Source organism: Benincasa hispida, unplaced genomic scaffold, assembly GCF_027475165.1.
Source record: "Benincasa hispida cultivar pf3 unplaced genomic scaffold, pf3_genome.v1.1 HicScf35, whole genome shotgun sequence".
Taxonomy (NCBI): Eukaryota; Viridiplantae; Streptophyta; class Magnoliopsida; order Cucurbitales; family Cucurbitaceae; genus Benincasa; species Benincasa hispida.
Genome location: NW_028326437.1, coordinates 13577 through 28455, shown reverse-complemented (window position 1 = coordinate 28455; position 14879 = coordinate 13577). Strand labels below are relative to the sequence as shown.

The following is a 14879-nucleotide window of genomic DNA, read 5'->3' as shown; positions in this document are numbered from 1 at the left end:
CTATGCTAAAGCAAAGGGTTAGACCATGCAAATTTGACTACCAATGGGGATTAGTCGGATTCGACAGCTGAGGATCGCTTTGTGCCTGACTCCACTCACTACCTTTTAGCGTGAATGAATAAAGAAAGGCCCTTAAAGAGCTCGGTACCAAACAGGCACAGCTAAGGAATAATTGTGCACTCAAAGGAGCATGTCATCGAAGAGTTTCCAACATTCATTCTCGAGCGCGGAGCGAGTTCAAGACCAAAGAAAGCCAGAGCTTCTCTTCCTTTTTGCCTTGCCTCGAGGGCTTACGAGCCCGTGGGCACAGTTGAACAAGGTTCGTATTCTGATACAGGTGGAGTATCAGAGGTTGTAAAAGGCCAGACCATAAATCAAAAAGTTAGAAAGAAGAATCAAAAGAACCATAGCCAGAAAAACAAAGGAACTGTACATTCAGTGTTGTGTAACAAACAAAAGACAGATCAGGATTAAAGACGTTGGGATTAGATTAGCAGACTATGGATGGGTCAATATGTCGAGTAAAGTCTCCGTCATCTCCAAAGGCGGGGTGGTTTGGTTCGATTCTTCATCGATCGGGTGGTCGGACAGGGGTGAGAAAAGCAAAATTTCTGTCATCTGGCTCCTTCCATGCAAGACGACTAGGATCAAATGGTTTACAATAATGCTAAGAAAGAAGAAGATCGAGACCATTCTTTTTTAGACAAAGGGCTTGACTTCTATTGGGTCAACATCGAGGAAGAGTACACCAACTAGTTGGCTATGTAAAAAGAGAGTGGGCTAAAGGGGTTCAAATCGAGAATCACGAAGATGTCGACTTTGCGTTATGCCATATGATCTCAGGATTGCTTCGATTCCTTGACATTATGTGGGAGAACTCAACCAAGCAATCGGAGGTTCATCAGAGATTCCATTTTTTAGAGAAAGCAATAAGAGTGGGAAAGCTAACCTACCCTTCCATTTGCTAAATCTGACCTTCGTCCAAGAGTTCGGGCTTCTACGCGAAGAACGTGCTTTCTGACATCGAGTTTCAACTATGCCAAGAGATCACTACTTTGATACGGTTGGTTCCATTGGTCATTTTTTAGGAGAAGTCCCGAAACAGAACTAGTCAATTGAGAGGATCATTGCTAACCCATTTGCTTTATCAAGATCGTCTCGCACATAAGAGGGCATTTTCTGAATGAGAAGATTCTCTTTCTACACTGATGACATATCCCGCCTCAGAATACTCCTTCCTTGTGGGACGAAGTCACATTGATTTCAATTGATTGAATCGGTTCTGGTATTCGCTGAAAAACTGAGGCTTTCCAAGACGAGTAGACCTTAGTTTCCCGCTTATTGGGACCTACAAGAAGTTGAGTTTCTTTGCTTTCTTTTGTCACAGTAGTTGGAAAATATTCCGAAAATTGAAGCGTGTTATAAGGCTCCATAATGGTGACTCGATATACAGTCTTCACTTGGTCAACGAAACCAGGATGGTTGGATCTGCTGCTTCAACTTGGTCAAATGCAACTGCTGGTCTTGGTGTTATATGTTGCTGAGACTAAAAGTGAACTATGCCAATCACATTGATTAGAATCCATCACATCATTAACTGGTACCAATTAATCATCCAAGGCAGGGCCCTCCCTATCTCATCTTTTCTAAGCCAATTTGATTAGGGATCACCTAACCACCCAACCCCTTACGTCAATCCCATGAGCTCGGGAGAAGAATCTGAAGTGACCACCTGAAGTAGAGGTGCCATCTCCTTCATCAAGATGCAAACAAAGGCGACGAGCTTTAGGAACTCCTTCTCTATCGTTCGAGTGTATCTCTATTTTCTTATCCAGATGTAAACGAGCAAAGTTCAGGCACTTTCCTTTAACATAGGAGAAGAGGTTCTTTGATTACTATTTAGCTCGTGCTTTTATCAAAGGGGTTGCTCACTCAGGCATCACCGCTAGCGATAGTCATAACTCCACCAGGCTCTTGGCCTCTCTTGGCTCGTTGGTTTGGGAAATCAGGTACTTAAAGAGCAAGCGCTTTCATCAATTTAGGGAACTACTCCCGGGTGGTAAGATTCGGGTTCTATAGTTTTTTTTCTGCCGCTACTGGTCGATCGAACCAAAATCAAAAGCAGACAATCCAACTCACGTGAGAGATGGTAATGAACCCCTAATCAACATGGAATGCAGCCTCTCAGACCTATTCAAAGATGGGTAAGTTGGCCTAAGTGTCTTTTAGAGTTGGAAGAAGGTGCATAAGACAAAACAGAAAAATAGAAGTCTGTCGGTCTATTTTGCTGAACTGCGAAGTCTTTGGCAGGAGTTAGATCACTATTAGGACTTTTAGGCTGACTGTTCGGTAGACGCTCATAAATTCAAGAAGATAGTGGAGAAAGACCTTTCAATCTGTGGTTACCGATCAAGCCTCTCTTTCCTATCCGAGATAGCTAGTCGTCACCTTCAGTCACATCGGTGGCCCTTTTCCTCCTTTGGTCTTTTGAAATAAGGACTTAGCCCGTGGTCAGTAGCGATATGGTTTTCTTACCGTTAACTCCCCCTCTGACCATAGGTAGCTGGCTTGATGATTGATCTCAATGAGTTCCACCCATCTATCTTCTAAGGCTTTTTGCCCTAAATCTAGAGCTAGAGTTGAAAGGGCTCTCAGTAAGGTTGGTTCTAGAGTACGGAATAAGAAGAAGATCTTTGAAGTCACTAGGGATCAAGAAAGGATCCGCGTGCAAGAGCTAGTCACTAAATGAAATAAGTCTCTTCCATCTATAGGTGATGGAGAGTCTTCCTAGTGCAAAGAGAAAGGATAAGAGCGCAATCTTGAGCTGGTCATATAAGAAAGGCAAGGCTCTGACTTTAGCTAGGCACGCACCTTGGTAGTAGGACGTGAAGCTGTTCACTCTGCTTTCCCGAGTTTCGGTTTACCTGTCGAAGGTGGTATGACATTGGTTTTTATAGAATATAAAAAGAAAAAGAGCTAGATCAGTAGTTCATTACGCAGACAACCTAACACAACTAACAGAGGAAACTTCTTGTCTGTAACGAACGAAAGAACCAAGGGCTATTATTCGAATCCCGGGCTCAAAAGGCATTCGATAGTCTTCGAGATGGTCTAGTTCCATTCCAGAGGGATCGATTGTCATGTCTGAGGAATTACAAGTGGACGATTAAGCAAGCTTCCTTTGTTGATCTCGAGATTTGTCTAACTCTAGTCTTTTTAGAGATCGATTTCTTAAAAAACTTCGAATCAAATTGGAGCGCCCTTCTAATCCTAGGCCGAGGGAATACAACTCCCCGTGGGAGTCCTTTCCATCGGTCCCCTCTAACCTGCCACCCTTACCTGCAAGCTCGGTTTCGTCTGTCCCATCATTCATTACCATCTGTAGGGAGTGATTTTAAGGTAGAGCAGCCGGCCCCCATACAACCTGAAGATGACACCAATGAATCTTACAATCAGCCCAATGGTTATTGGTATATTTGTCGAATACTAAGCGATTACTTAAAAGCTGATATGGATACCAACTTCGACAGAACACCTTCTTACAATAAGTATCGGCGAGTCTTCGAGCTGTTAGATGGAAAAATTAGAAAAGTCAAACTAGACTCGTTTCAGTATTGGTGAATATAGCCAACAACCCCTCTTCTAATCCTACAATAGAAAGGGTGCGACGAATCATGAATGAGATTTACCAGCAGCAAATAAAAGACCGTGACCTTGACAGCTATGAATTTCATGATTGATTATGAGAGGGTGTTTTTCATAATGGACGCCTGCGGAGGAGAGAAGGTGAAGTTGCTCCCTGGGCTAGGATCGGCTACTGTTGGGATCAGTCCGGCAGGAAGGAAAGCTAATCCATCGGCTGAGAAAGAAGGTTCTTCCACGTACTGAAGTAGTTGAAGCATTGAAATGCATTCATGTGTCAACGCCTTTCTCCATTAAAGAAGATCGGAGTCGTGAACTGTCAAGATTCTTGGCAAAACCTTGCATCAACAAGAAGTCCCGCACCAGAAAGTAGAATCCCTAAAGAAAGAAGGGCTCATCCCACACTTGGGTACTTCATTTTGACTACGTTATTCAACAAGAAAAAAATGGTTTCATCTTAGTCAACTGAGTGAATGCAGAATGATTGATAGCTCTCTACAAGCTCTTTGCACTCTACTTAAGGAAGCGAAGCAACCACTTCTCCTCGGCATGGGCAAGAGGGATCCATTGAGAGGGATACCTGCGGATGAGATTGAGAGAGAGGCGGGGGATGATCAAATATGGTTAGACTTCTTTCCATACCCCAAAAGGAAGGCATTTCGGCACCTCAGTCCATAGCTAAAGTTCTCAAACAAGGGTTCTATTTCGTCCTCTCATCAGGAAAATCCCATTACAAGTAGTTCCGGTTAGCCCACTTGCCCGAGCACACTCTCAACTTGTAGATGCACCAATCCCGCCTTCCCCCAAGAGAACTGAAAAACCAATAGACCACGAACACTAGCACGCATGAAAACAGCCCTTTCGAAAGCATATCAAAGGAGCAGACATCCATCCAATCTTCACTTATAGACATCAAATGGCCTTCTTTTTGTTTGTTAACTACTAAAAACGAGCAAGTTAGTAGTAGTAGCTTACCTCGGCGTTAGGACAAAGAGAATTAACCGCGCTTATCCTTATAAGAAAGAGACTCAACCTTACCGCTCCGTGGGCTTCAAGCGATCGAAAGACTTTATATCATAAAGAGAATATATCCTTACGTATGCATGATAGAACTAAGTGGTTAGTGGGTTAGTAAGCATGGTAGGCAGTAAGCGAGCATGAAGATTAGTGGTTTCATTTATCTTCTTAGAGTAGTGCATCAGTTCCATATCCATTATCGGACGAATGCCTATAGGGAAAGAAATCGATAAGAGAAATGAGAAATAAATAACATAAGTAAGCATCCAAGGATTGCACCTTGGTATGTAGCCTTCTTGCACATTAGTAAGGCAATCTCATCAATCCCAATGCTAGCAAAGCGTCACAAAAACTAGTCCATTCTTGAGGCAAGCCGGTAAGCCACATCAGCCAGTAAGTAACATGAGACGGCGGAACTTCCATTCTCGGAGGGAGGTCCCGCAATCAATCCCAGTTCCATATTCATAAAGTTGATGGATAGAACTACTAGACCTTGTTACCTTTGGATTTGTCCTCTTCTAGTCGAGTAAGGTGTGTACCTTCCCTTTCAAGCTCTTAGGGGAGGACATCAAATAGGAGGATTTTTCCGAAATTCAAGTATCTCCGTGCCTCTCTTTCTTGGTCTCGCTTCTTCTTCTGAAGTCTCTCTTATCGGCCATGCATCGAACGATGAGACCCATTCCGACTCCGACAAGGCAGATTTTCTTTCTGGTGGATTTTGGAAGAAATTGACTTCTTGTTTTGTGCCCCAAACCCAAGATTGTGGGGATTCTATTTCACCCACGGAACCAACAATTGCCAACTGGATAGAAGACGTTGATCTTCCCTGGGAGTCCCCCTCTGATACTCTCACCGATCTGAGAAACAAGTGCTCGATTCTTATTGAATCCTTCTTTAAAACTCAGTCCAGAGACCCCTTGACATGGAAGGATATCGCACAATGCCTTGCTTTGGAGGGTAAGGAAACGACCGCTGAAGTGGGTGCCACCAGGGAAGACTTCCAACGTCTGCTTGGAGAATTACAAAATCCAGGGGAGAACGACGTCTATCTTTGGGTTTAAAAGCCCTGAAGCAGCATCCATGCTAATGGGGAAACCCTACCTAATGCCAGGCACACAACATTTGGAAAAATAACAAGATAAGACTGATTCTATGAGGAAAGGACGACGTACCATGATACTTTCCGTTTTGTCAAAAACAGCTTTGGTCTCTGGTTTTAGTTTCTTTTTTTTTTTTTTGTGGTAGTGCTACTTTTTCTCTAGAGCTACTGTATTAATCACTTAATGGCGAGGGATACAATACAGGCTCTTTGTGGATCGGTTCGGGAGCAAGTAAAATGAACTACATTGGGATTGATTCCGAGGTTGAATCGATAGGTAAGTCAAACACAAGAAAGAAGTTCGACCCCAGCCCAACCGGTGTATGCATTCATAAAAGATGAAGTCCTACATGATAAGCAAGAAGAAAAGGGAAGGAAGAAAGGTCGATTCATTGATTCTTCAACATTTTCAATAAAGAGATCGACCCAGTATGGAAGATACAAAGGAATTGAATCAGAGTAGTACCAGCCATATCGATGTTGAATCCGGAGTAAAATATTCAATCTGGATTCCGCATTTGACTTTTTCTTTGATTTCGTCTCTAACAAGTCAATCCTCATGTGGGGATTGAATCGGCTAAAATCAGGCTGGATGGTTAACCCGCTTTCAATGAAGAACTCTAGCCGGAGATAGAGAATTCTTGCCACATTGGAACCTATGCCGGCACCCATCCTGTTCTATTCTAGTGATTAGAGCGAGTGCTAAGTCTTTCCAGATAGGAGGCATTTGATAGCGTCTATAGTAGCAGTCCATTCGAGTCAATAGTTTCCAGGCCAGCTCCATTGCAGTCATTTACCAATTCTTTGTAAGTGAAATCGAAATAGTAGTTACCCTTGTTGTGGATCCTTTACCAGAAGAGGTAATCCATGTCTAGTCGAGGGTAACATCATCTTTCTAGTACGAGTTACTATCTGTAAACCCTCCTCCTCTGCCTTCGAGTCTCAAACTCAACTTAGTCTCAGTACGCAATGGCGTGATTCTTGGGAAAAGCATCTGTAGCTATCTGTAGCAGCATCGAACTCAATTGATGATTTCTAACCTTCGTCCCCGTCAACCTCTATTTCATCAACCGAAAAAGGAAAGTCAAATACAGATGAAGGAGAAGCGGCTTGGCCGATGAGAGGAGGGAGCTTTTTAAGCAACTCAACCAAGATGAGCCGATTACCAAACCATTGAGGGAAAGGAGGTTAATTAATACTGGTCTGTTCTAGTTATTCTAACCAGTACATACTGAAAGCTTCCCTTTTTAGATGCTTCAGCCAGTTCTAGACATATCATAACATTCTAAAAGCTAGGCTCTTCGCGACCATGAAGTCAAGGTGACTTGATTCTGAGGAGGAAGCAGTAGGTAAGCAGCAATTGAAGCAGTCAAAATATATAGAAATTATTCTAGGCTTCGTGATCGAGCCGACCTAAGTTTAGTGATCGATTTGAGGTTTTTCCTGGACCTACTGGCTCTTATTCCCACCCAACAAAGAATGTAACTATTCCCGTCCTCCCGAAGTAGGGGAAGATAGGTGACAATCTTCTTCTGTTTACGAGTCTTCTTGAAGAAGCCTTGACTCGTTTATCCGATTCCTCATCCACTCTTGACCGATGTAGAGAAAGTTCAGTCGAGGTATAAGCTCTTGCTAAGTCGAAGAGATCCACTTTGTCATCTATGCCGCTCACTACCCTATTCTTCTCTTTCAGATCCTGGGGTCATATCTCCCCATTTCTTCGTACCCTGACGGTTGAGCCTCAGATACAACACTCTACCTATCATATGAGTGGGTCTGATGGCCTATGGAGAGAGCTTCTCACTAACACTTTCGACTCACTGCCAAAGCTTCAGGTGGAGAAGCTAGAAGCCTTCCCGGTGTATGAGGGGAGACTGCGAAAGTTCCAAGCCAACAATCCCTACCTTGATTGTTTGACTTCTTATTTTGAAGGCATATTGGGGTATTCTTTCATGGCCAGGAAGGACAATGAAATTCAATATTTCCTTCGGTGTAGATGTATTCTAAAGTAGCACGAACTAGGAAGAGTCTTGACGTAAGGAATAGAAGGAAGGTTCTTTTTAGAGAATAGCAGCGCTTTTTCTTCCTTTACAAGACTTTCAACGTGTCATTTCAGAGTCAACCATTGATTGGTCTTTCTGGGTAGCAGCTTCACACGGCACCTAGGAAGCTAAGTAGTTGTCAGAAAGATTAGTTAATGGGTCACCTGGTAATCGCTGGGATTTCGAATTCTACTTAGAAAGCTATGTTTCGAGAACGCCTTCCCTCTAACTAAGGCAATTGGTCTCTCACGTTGGATATAGATAGGCCAATGTTGCCAATGTAAGTTAAGCGCATAAACGACCTTCAGATTGGTATTGGCATTAGGAAAAGCAAGCTGATAGTGGAACTAGTGGCATTCCTTTTCGGATAAGAAAGTGACCTCGTCGGCCCTGAATTTGCCCCTCATCTTTATGACTCAACATCTGTAGCGTCATCGAAGTGTAGCGAGACAATGAGTTATGTTCCTCCAACGTTCTCATCCGAGTTCTCCACCAGACCATAGCACTAAAATCCCTCGTCTTCTCCTTCCCTTCCTAACCTTCCCACGCGTACGTCATGCCAAAGCTTTATCAAGCCTTTGAAATCGGTTCAACTAACCGCATCCCTTGTGTTGTGCAAAAAACGAGGTTGGATGCAAGATTCGGTGATTTAGAATCGAAGTTTTATCAACTTCAAGCTGTCGCATAACCACTTTATGTTAATTGCTAACACTAAACCAATCCTGCCAGTTTGAATCCTCTAACCCTGCTGGTACCCACTTTATCTCTTGACTTTCCTTCGGGTAGACTAAGGGACCTTATCTTAGTAGGGGATTCTATCTTGTGAAAATTCTGATCCCGCTAGAGGAAAAAGCATTTCTCGGACAATGAGATCTCTCGCTTTCCCGGAACAGTAAGCTGTCTAGTAAACAAAACACCCTTTCAATCAAGGATCTTATGCTTTTCCAGTGAACAAGGCTGCGTAGCCTATGCTTTGCAAGCCTATCACGCTCGACTATTTTAAGTGGATAGTTTATTCATGAGAAGGAGTTGTCACACCCCAGAGAAGTCGATTCTTTTGATTAGGACAGAATGAATACAACTAAATAAGACTGGTAGACAGCCTTGACTTGAAGAGTTAGTTCTACTGGTAAACACGTTATACTTATTACGCTCGATCCTGTAAAGGACTTTCTTAGAAATAAAAGTAGCAGCTAGCAAGGAAAAGAAAGGAACTACGAATTCTTTGTCTTTGACTCACCGTTCAACGAGGATAGGCCTATAGCCGTTACCAGAAAACTGCGTCCTGCAGTGGGGCTTTTCCAGAGTTGTTAAAGGGGCGCAACGATGTCTATTCCTTCTGTGGAATTTTTCCTTCCAACATCGGATTCACTAGCATTGGAAATTCACCCAACAGCTAGGCCACCAATCCCACTTCGGTTAGCTACTTAGGATTCAACACACAGGGGAGATTTCGAATGAAAATCTCGATAAACAGAGAACCCACTGAGCAGTAAGGGTCCCATCTGGAACAAGGAATCTGTAGAATTTCTTTAGGGGAGTCTTTTAACAGGCCAAAGAAAAAGCTCTTTGATAAAGAGGAATAGAAGCTAAGCAGGACTTATTATTGTATAGTATTCTAGTATACCTTCTTCGATCTCACGAGGAAGGACTCCCCTCCCAGGTAACAGTAGGCAAGTAGTTAATCATATCCCATTCTAGAACTAGAACTTCGATTGAGCTTTTCAGGGCTATGACGAGGTGCGAAGTGAAGCAAAGGAAGGTTAATAAATAAGGGGAAGCAGTATTCCAACCGGAAATGAGTGAATGAGAAAGCATCTCTTCTTGGTAGAATAGGTAGAGCATGACTTCTTTCAACTATTCTATTATTAGTTCTCAATAATAATGATAAAATGAGTTATATTTTCAGCTCTCAAATAGGTTATTGACTGAGAAAGTCAAGTAGGGCGGAATCGAAGAATAATAGAGTGTCGAACAAGTGGGTTTTGAGTTCTATGGTGACGAACTCAATGGAGTCAGTTATAGTGATCCTGCTACTGTGAAAAAATATGCCCGACGCGCTGCCCTTAATCTAGCCACGGGGATATTTAGGCTCGATATGAAAGACGGACGAGTGAAATCTTTGAAATCCCATGGTATGTATTTTTCGTAGCAGTCCAAGGGGTTTGTCTACTTTTGGACATGCTTCGTTTGCTCTTTTACCTTCTATGGATCTATATCTTCTTTACTGTTTATGTTTTCTCGCTTTCTTTATTTGTTAATTTCATGACAATACTTAAATTGTGTTTTACAGCTCAAAGGTAGGTATGGAGGATCTTATGTTTTCACAATGACTACATCCGCAAATCACGATGACGACGTCGAGAACATGGTGAAGAATATCTATCCTGGTGCTAGCAAAATCTACCACATCTCAGGAATACAGAAGTTCGAACTGCCAAAACACAAGGTCCGCATAAGGGACGTGTCAATTGGTGGAGAGTGCAAAGAGTAGGTTTATAGTCTTTGCTTGAGGGCTTGCTGACGCAACATTGGAGGATGTCTTTATTAAGGTTGCTGGAGGAGCTCAAGCATTAAATGTTCTTTCATGATCCTTATTTCTCTCAATTTTCATTCCGCTGTTACGTTTGTCTTTTATCTCTATATGTTTGAATATACGTCAGATTCTCTAAGAACTTACACGTATACTTCTACGCATTTATAATTATTCCTTTGCCTGTTGGTTAAACATCATTTACATTTTTGTAAATTTTGATATATGTTGGTTTAGATAGCATGGAGGAAATAAATATTAGTGTATCATTATCTATCTTTTAATCATATATACTATTGAAATTATCAATCATTTTTAGATTGGAAGATTGGAATCTCTCACTCCTAAATGTTAATTGAGCTCATCTTAAGCATATAGTAAAACTATAATAAGTAAACAATTATTATTCTTGATTATATATTCAATCAATATCTAAATCAAATATTCATGTCAATCAATAGTTATATCATAAAATTATATTTGGTTTCTGTTGTTCGAGTTAATCAATTGTTTCTAACTTTAAAAAAATAGTATAAAATCTCATTGACATCTATGATATTTTCACATTTCTAGGAGTTTGACATTGACATTTTCATTATATCGTAAAAAATTTGATGAAACATTAAAAATGGTTTAAATCCTATTTTGATCTCTAAACTTTAAACGTTGTTCTTTTTTGTCCCTAAACTTTCAAAAATGATTATTTTAGTTTTTGAACTTTCAAAAAGTGTTTATTTTGGTCTCTACTATTAAAATTTTGTAAACTTTTTGATTAAATTGTATCTAGAATGTGTTAAGCAAAATGAAGGTGAAGTAAAATGTTAACAACCAACGTGCCAAAATACTAAACGACTAAAATCTTGATCACAAAATGACTTTAGAGTTCGATAGAAAATGGCATTATCACCTAGGTTAAAACTGAGACGTAACAAAATGCCACTAATATGAATATAAAATCAATAATAAACATTTAACTTGTTTAAAAAACATACAATATTTATTTACTAATTTATTATTTTTAAAATTTTGTTATTATGCCAAAACTAGCATAATACGATAGTGTTATTGACCATGAGATATGTGGTTCGAATTCTCCTACGCCTATTGTACTTAAAAGAAATAATTTATTATTATACTTTCCATAAATATGCATCAACATTTTCAAAAAACTAAGACTTTGATATTTCCATCGATATCAACATTTTAAACATGGATTCTAATCTCATTTAGTCATGTGTTAAAAGGTTAAATTACAAGTTCCTAAACTAGAGTTGTATTTAATAAGTCCTCAAGTTTTAAAGTGTTTTAATAGGTTTATGAACTTTTAATTTTGTGTCTAATATGCCATAATATTAACTTATTAGTTGAAGGCCAACAAAATATATGTTGATCAATTGTTGAGTTATACTGTCAGGTTTTACTCATTTATCATTTTCAAGATCTTGATTTTGATTTTTCCAGAGGGTCTTTAAAAGTTTCCTAGAATTTAAAATCGTATCTTAGATACCATGTTCATATCTTAGGTATCATATTCCAGAACATTGAAGCAAAGAAAGAAAATAGAAAAAATGAAAGAAAAAAAAATCATATCTCAAGTTCTTATAACAACAATTTATGTATATAAGTAACTTAAGATAAAGTCCAACTAAACTAAACATCAGGCACATCCTAATTTCAAATGAGTTTAATTTCAAACTTAGATGCATCTCTCTATCTAGCTACATAAATATCCTTTGAGTTTAAGTTTAACCCATCAAGACACAACGTTCTATTCTTCAAAATGGCCAAAGTTCTTCCATTGATCTTTCTCTTAGTTGTTGCAGCCATTGGATTTGCTAATGGAAATGAAGTGGGAGTATATGAATTGAGAAGGGGAGATTTTTCTATTAAATTTACCAATTATGGTTATACCATTCTCTCTGTTATTCTCTCTAATAAAAATGGTTTGTTCTGTTTTTATTTTTCTTAACCTTACCCATTTATATTTGCATTCAACACAATATGATATAGTTCTAATTTTTTTTTCAGTTATTTGTTTTAGGGAAGTTGGATGATATTGTTCTTTCTTTCCCTTCAATTGATGACTTTCGAGTGAGATAATTGCATTTTTTGTTGTGATTTTCTGGTATAAAAGAGAAAAATGAATAAAAGGGTATGATTTGTTTATGCATTTGTTTTGACAGAATGATACTACCTACTTTGGAAACATTGTTGGACGTGTAGCAAATAGAATTGGAGGAGCCCAATTTGGTATCGATGGTGTTTTTTATAAACTCAATCCTAATGATGGAAGGAACTTGCTCCATGGTATATTTCATCAATCAAAACACTTTTTTTTTCTCTTCTCTCTCCCCCAACGTTTTCCTCTCTAATTGTGGATTCATCTTTTTCATAGCGTATGACACTACATTTGATTCATATGGCCAAATTAAACATAGTTAAGCTCTACTGAAACCCATCAACCGACATCTATTCACTAGTTAACTTGTACGGTCACCTATTCATCGTCATCTATTTCATGGTTAAACTCGTATTGTCACCTATTCGCCATCATCTATTAACTGCCCCGTAATGACACGTGCTTCTCTCTCTTGGGTCTAGAATTTGAGAACTCCAAATGACTCAAATTGTTTACATTACTTAATAGGTAGTTAACTTAAATTCATGAACATTTAAAAGCAATCAAAATGCTAAGCAAATTGATTTTATATTGAGATTTTTTAAGCATTTTTTATTTGACTGTGAAGGTGGGAAGAAAGGGTTCGGAGATGTGATATGGAAGGTGGAGAGTTATGTGAAGGACAGCCACATTACATTCACCCACGACAGTTTCGATGGCAAATAAGGTTGGACTTTAAACCATAAATTTTAAACCCTAAATTAAAGGATTACAATGAACAAATGGAGGGTTTTGTTTGGTTTTTGTGTAAACAAGGTTTCCCGGCGATCTTCGAGTTTCAGTAACTTACATATTCATAGAAACAAACAAATTAGGAGTAAAAATGGAAGCAAAATTCATAAACAAACCAACCCCAGTAAACCTGGCCCAACACTCTTACTGGAATCTAGACGGCCATTCAAGCGACGACATTTTATCTCACAAAATCAAACTCTTTGCCTCAAGTATAACTCCCGTCGACATTGAGCTCATCCCCACCGGTGAAATCGTGCCAGTGGTTAGAACCTCTTTCGATTTCTTAACCCCACGAGAGATCGGGTCGCAGATCAAGAGCGTAGCCGGCGGATACAACACTAATTACGTGGTGGACGACACTAGGAGTGAGCATTTAAAGAAAGTGGCGGAGGTTACAGGGAGAACATCGGGGAGGAAGATGGAACTATGGAGTAATCAACTAGGAGTTCAATTTCATACGGCAAATCAGTTGAAGGATGTGAAAGGGAAAGATGGGGTTATGTATAAGGACTATGCAGGGTTTGCTTGGAAACTCAGAGCTTTCCGGATTCCATGAATCATCCTAATTTTCCTTTGCAGATTGTGAAGCTAGGGGAGAGTTATGAACATGTTATGGTTTATAGGTTCACTGTTCATCATTCTGATTGAGCTCTGTTTCTTGGTTTGATTTGGAAAAGGAATTTGGGGATTTTTATTATTTTTCTCTTATGTCGGATGAGTTGGGTATTCCATTTTCAATTCCTAGGTTATGGTTTTAACCAAAGTACAAATGTCATGATTTTATTTAATGGTTTCTATACACATTATTTTTAGGTTCATTTAAATAGTTTGTCTATACATTTTTTACTCATAATTAATATTTTTTAGGCCGATTTCGTTGGTAAAGATGAACTGAACGCTATATATTTCTTGTTTAAAACCAAACTAAAATAAAGATAATGATGATTTCAAATTTAAAAATAAGAAGATTCGGTAAAAATATTATATTTTATGTTTAAAACAAAACTATAACAAAGATAATGATAAAAACTAGTTAAAAATTGTATGATTTAGTTTGGATTAGTAGAAAATAATATATATATATATATATATATATATAATGGTATTTAGGAAAGTTAATACATACTATGAGACTTGAAAATTCAAGTCCACCTTTGAATATAAATATAAGTTCGAAAAGTTTTTAAATTAAGAAACAAAATTTTATCATAATCAGTAAGTCAATCCTTCACAGGTCGTTCTATTTACAATTGAGTCACCGTTTTACTCCTATTAATACACTTAAGCTCCCACTGATCCTCTAATAAACCATGTCGCTCTTGGCCATGAGAGGGCGGGACCTCTTCAAGACCAGGAATCAATACTTAAGGAAAAAACCTATCGAAAAATCAAACATGTTGTTGAAAAAACAAACACATTGATCTACGTTAGGTTTTAAGCAAATACTCATTGAAAAACATATAGCATCCAATACAGTTTAGCAAAATTAACATGAACCCCGTGTGACATCTAGTTTCGCAATGATGCTTCAAAGGTTTAGGACAAAAGCTGCTGAAGGGTGGTCAATTTATCCCTCCTCTAAATTGAGACATTTTCAACCAGCCATTAATACCAGAACAACTCTTGTTCCTT

At 39.2% G+C, this 14879-nt stretch overlaps 1 pseudogene; it reads left to right on the top strand.

Annotated features, from left to right (window-relative positions):
- The first annotated feature begins 12113 nt into the window (after positions 1–12113).
- Positions 12114–13895, top strand: LOC120070641 (uncharacterized; annotated as a pseudogene).
- Positions 13896–14879: the final 984 nt, after the last annotated feature.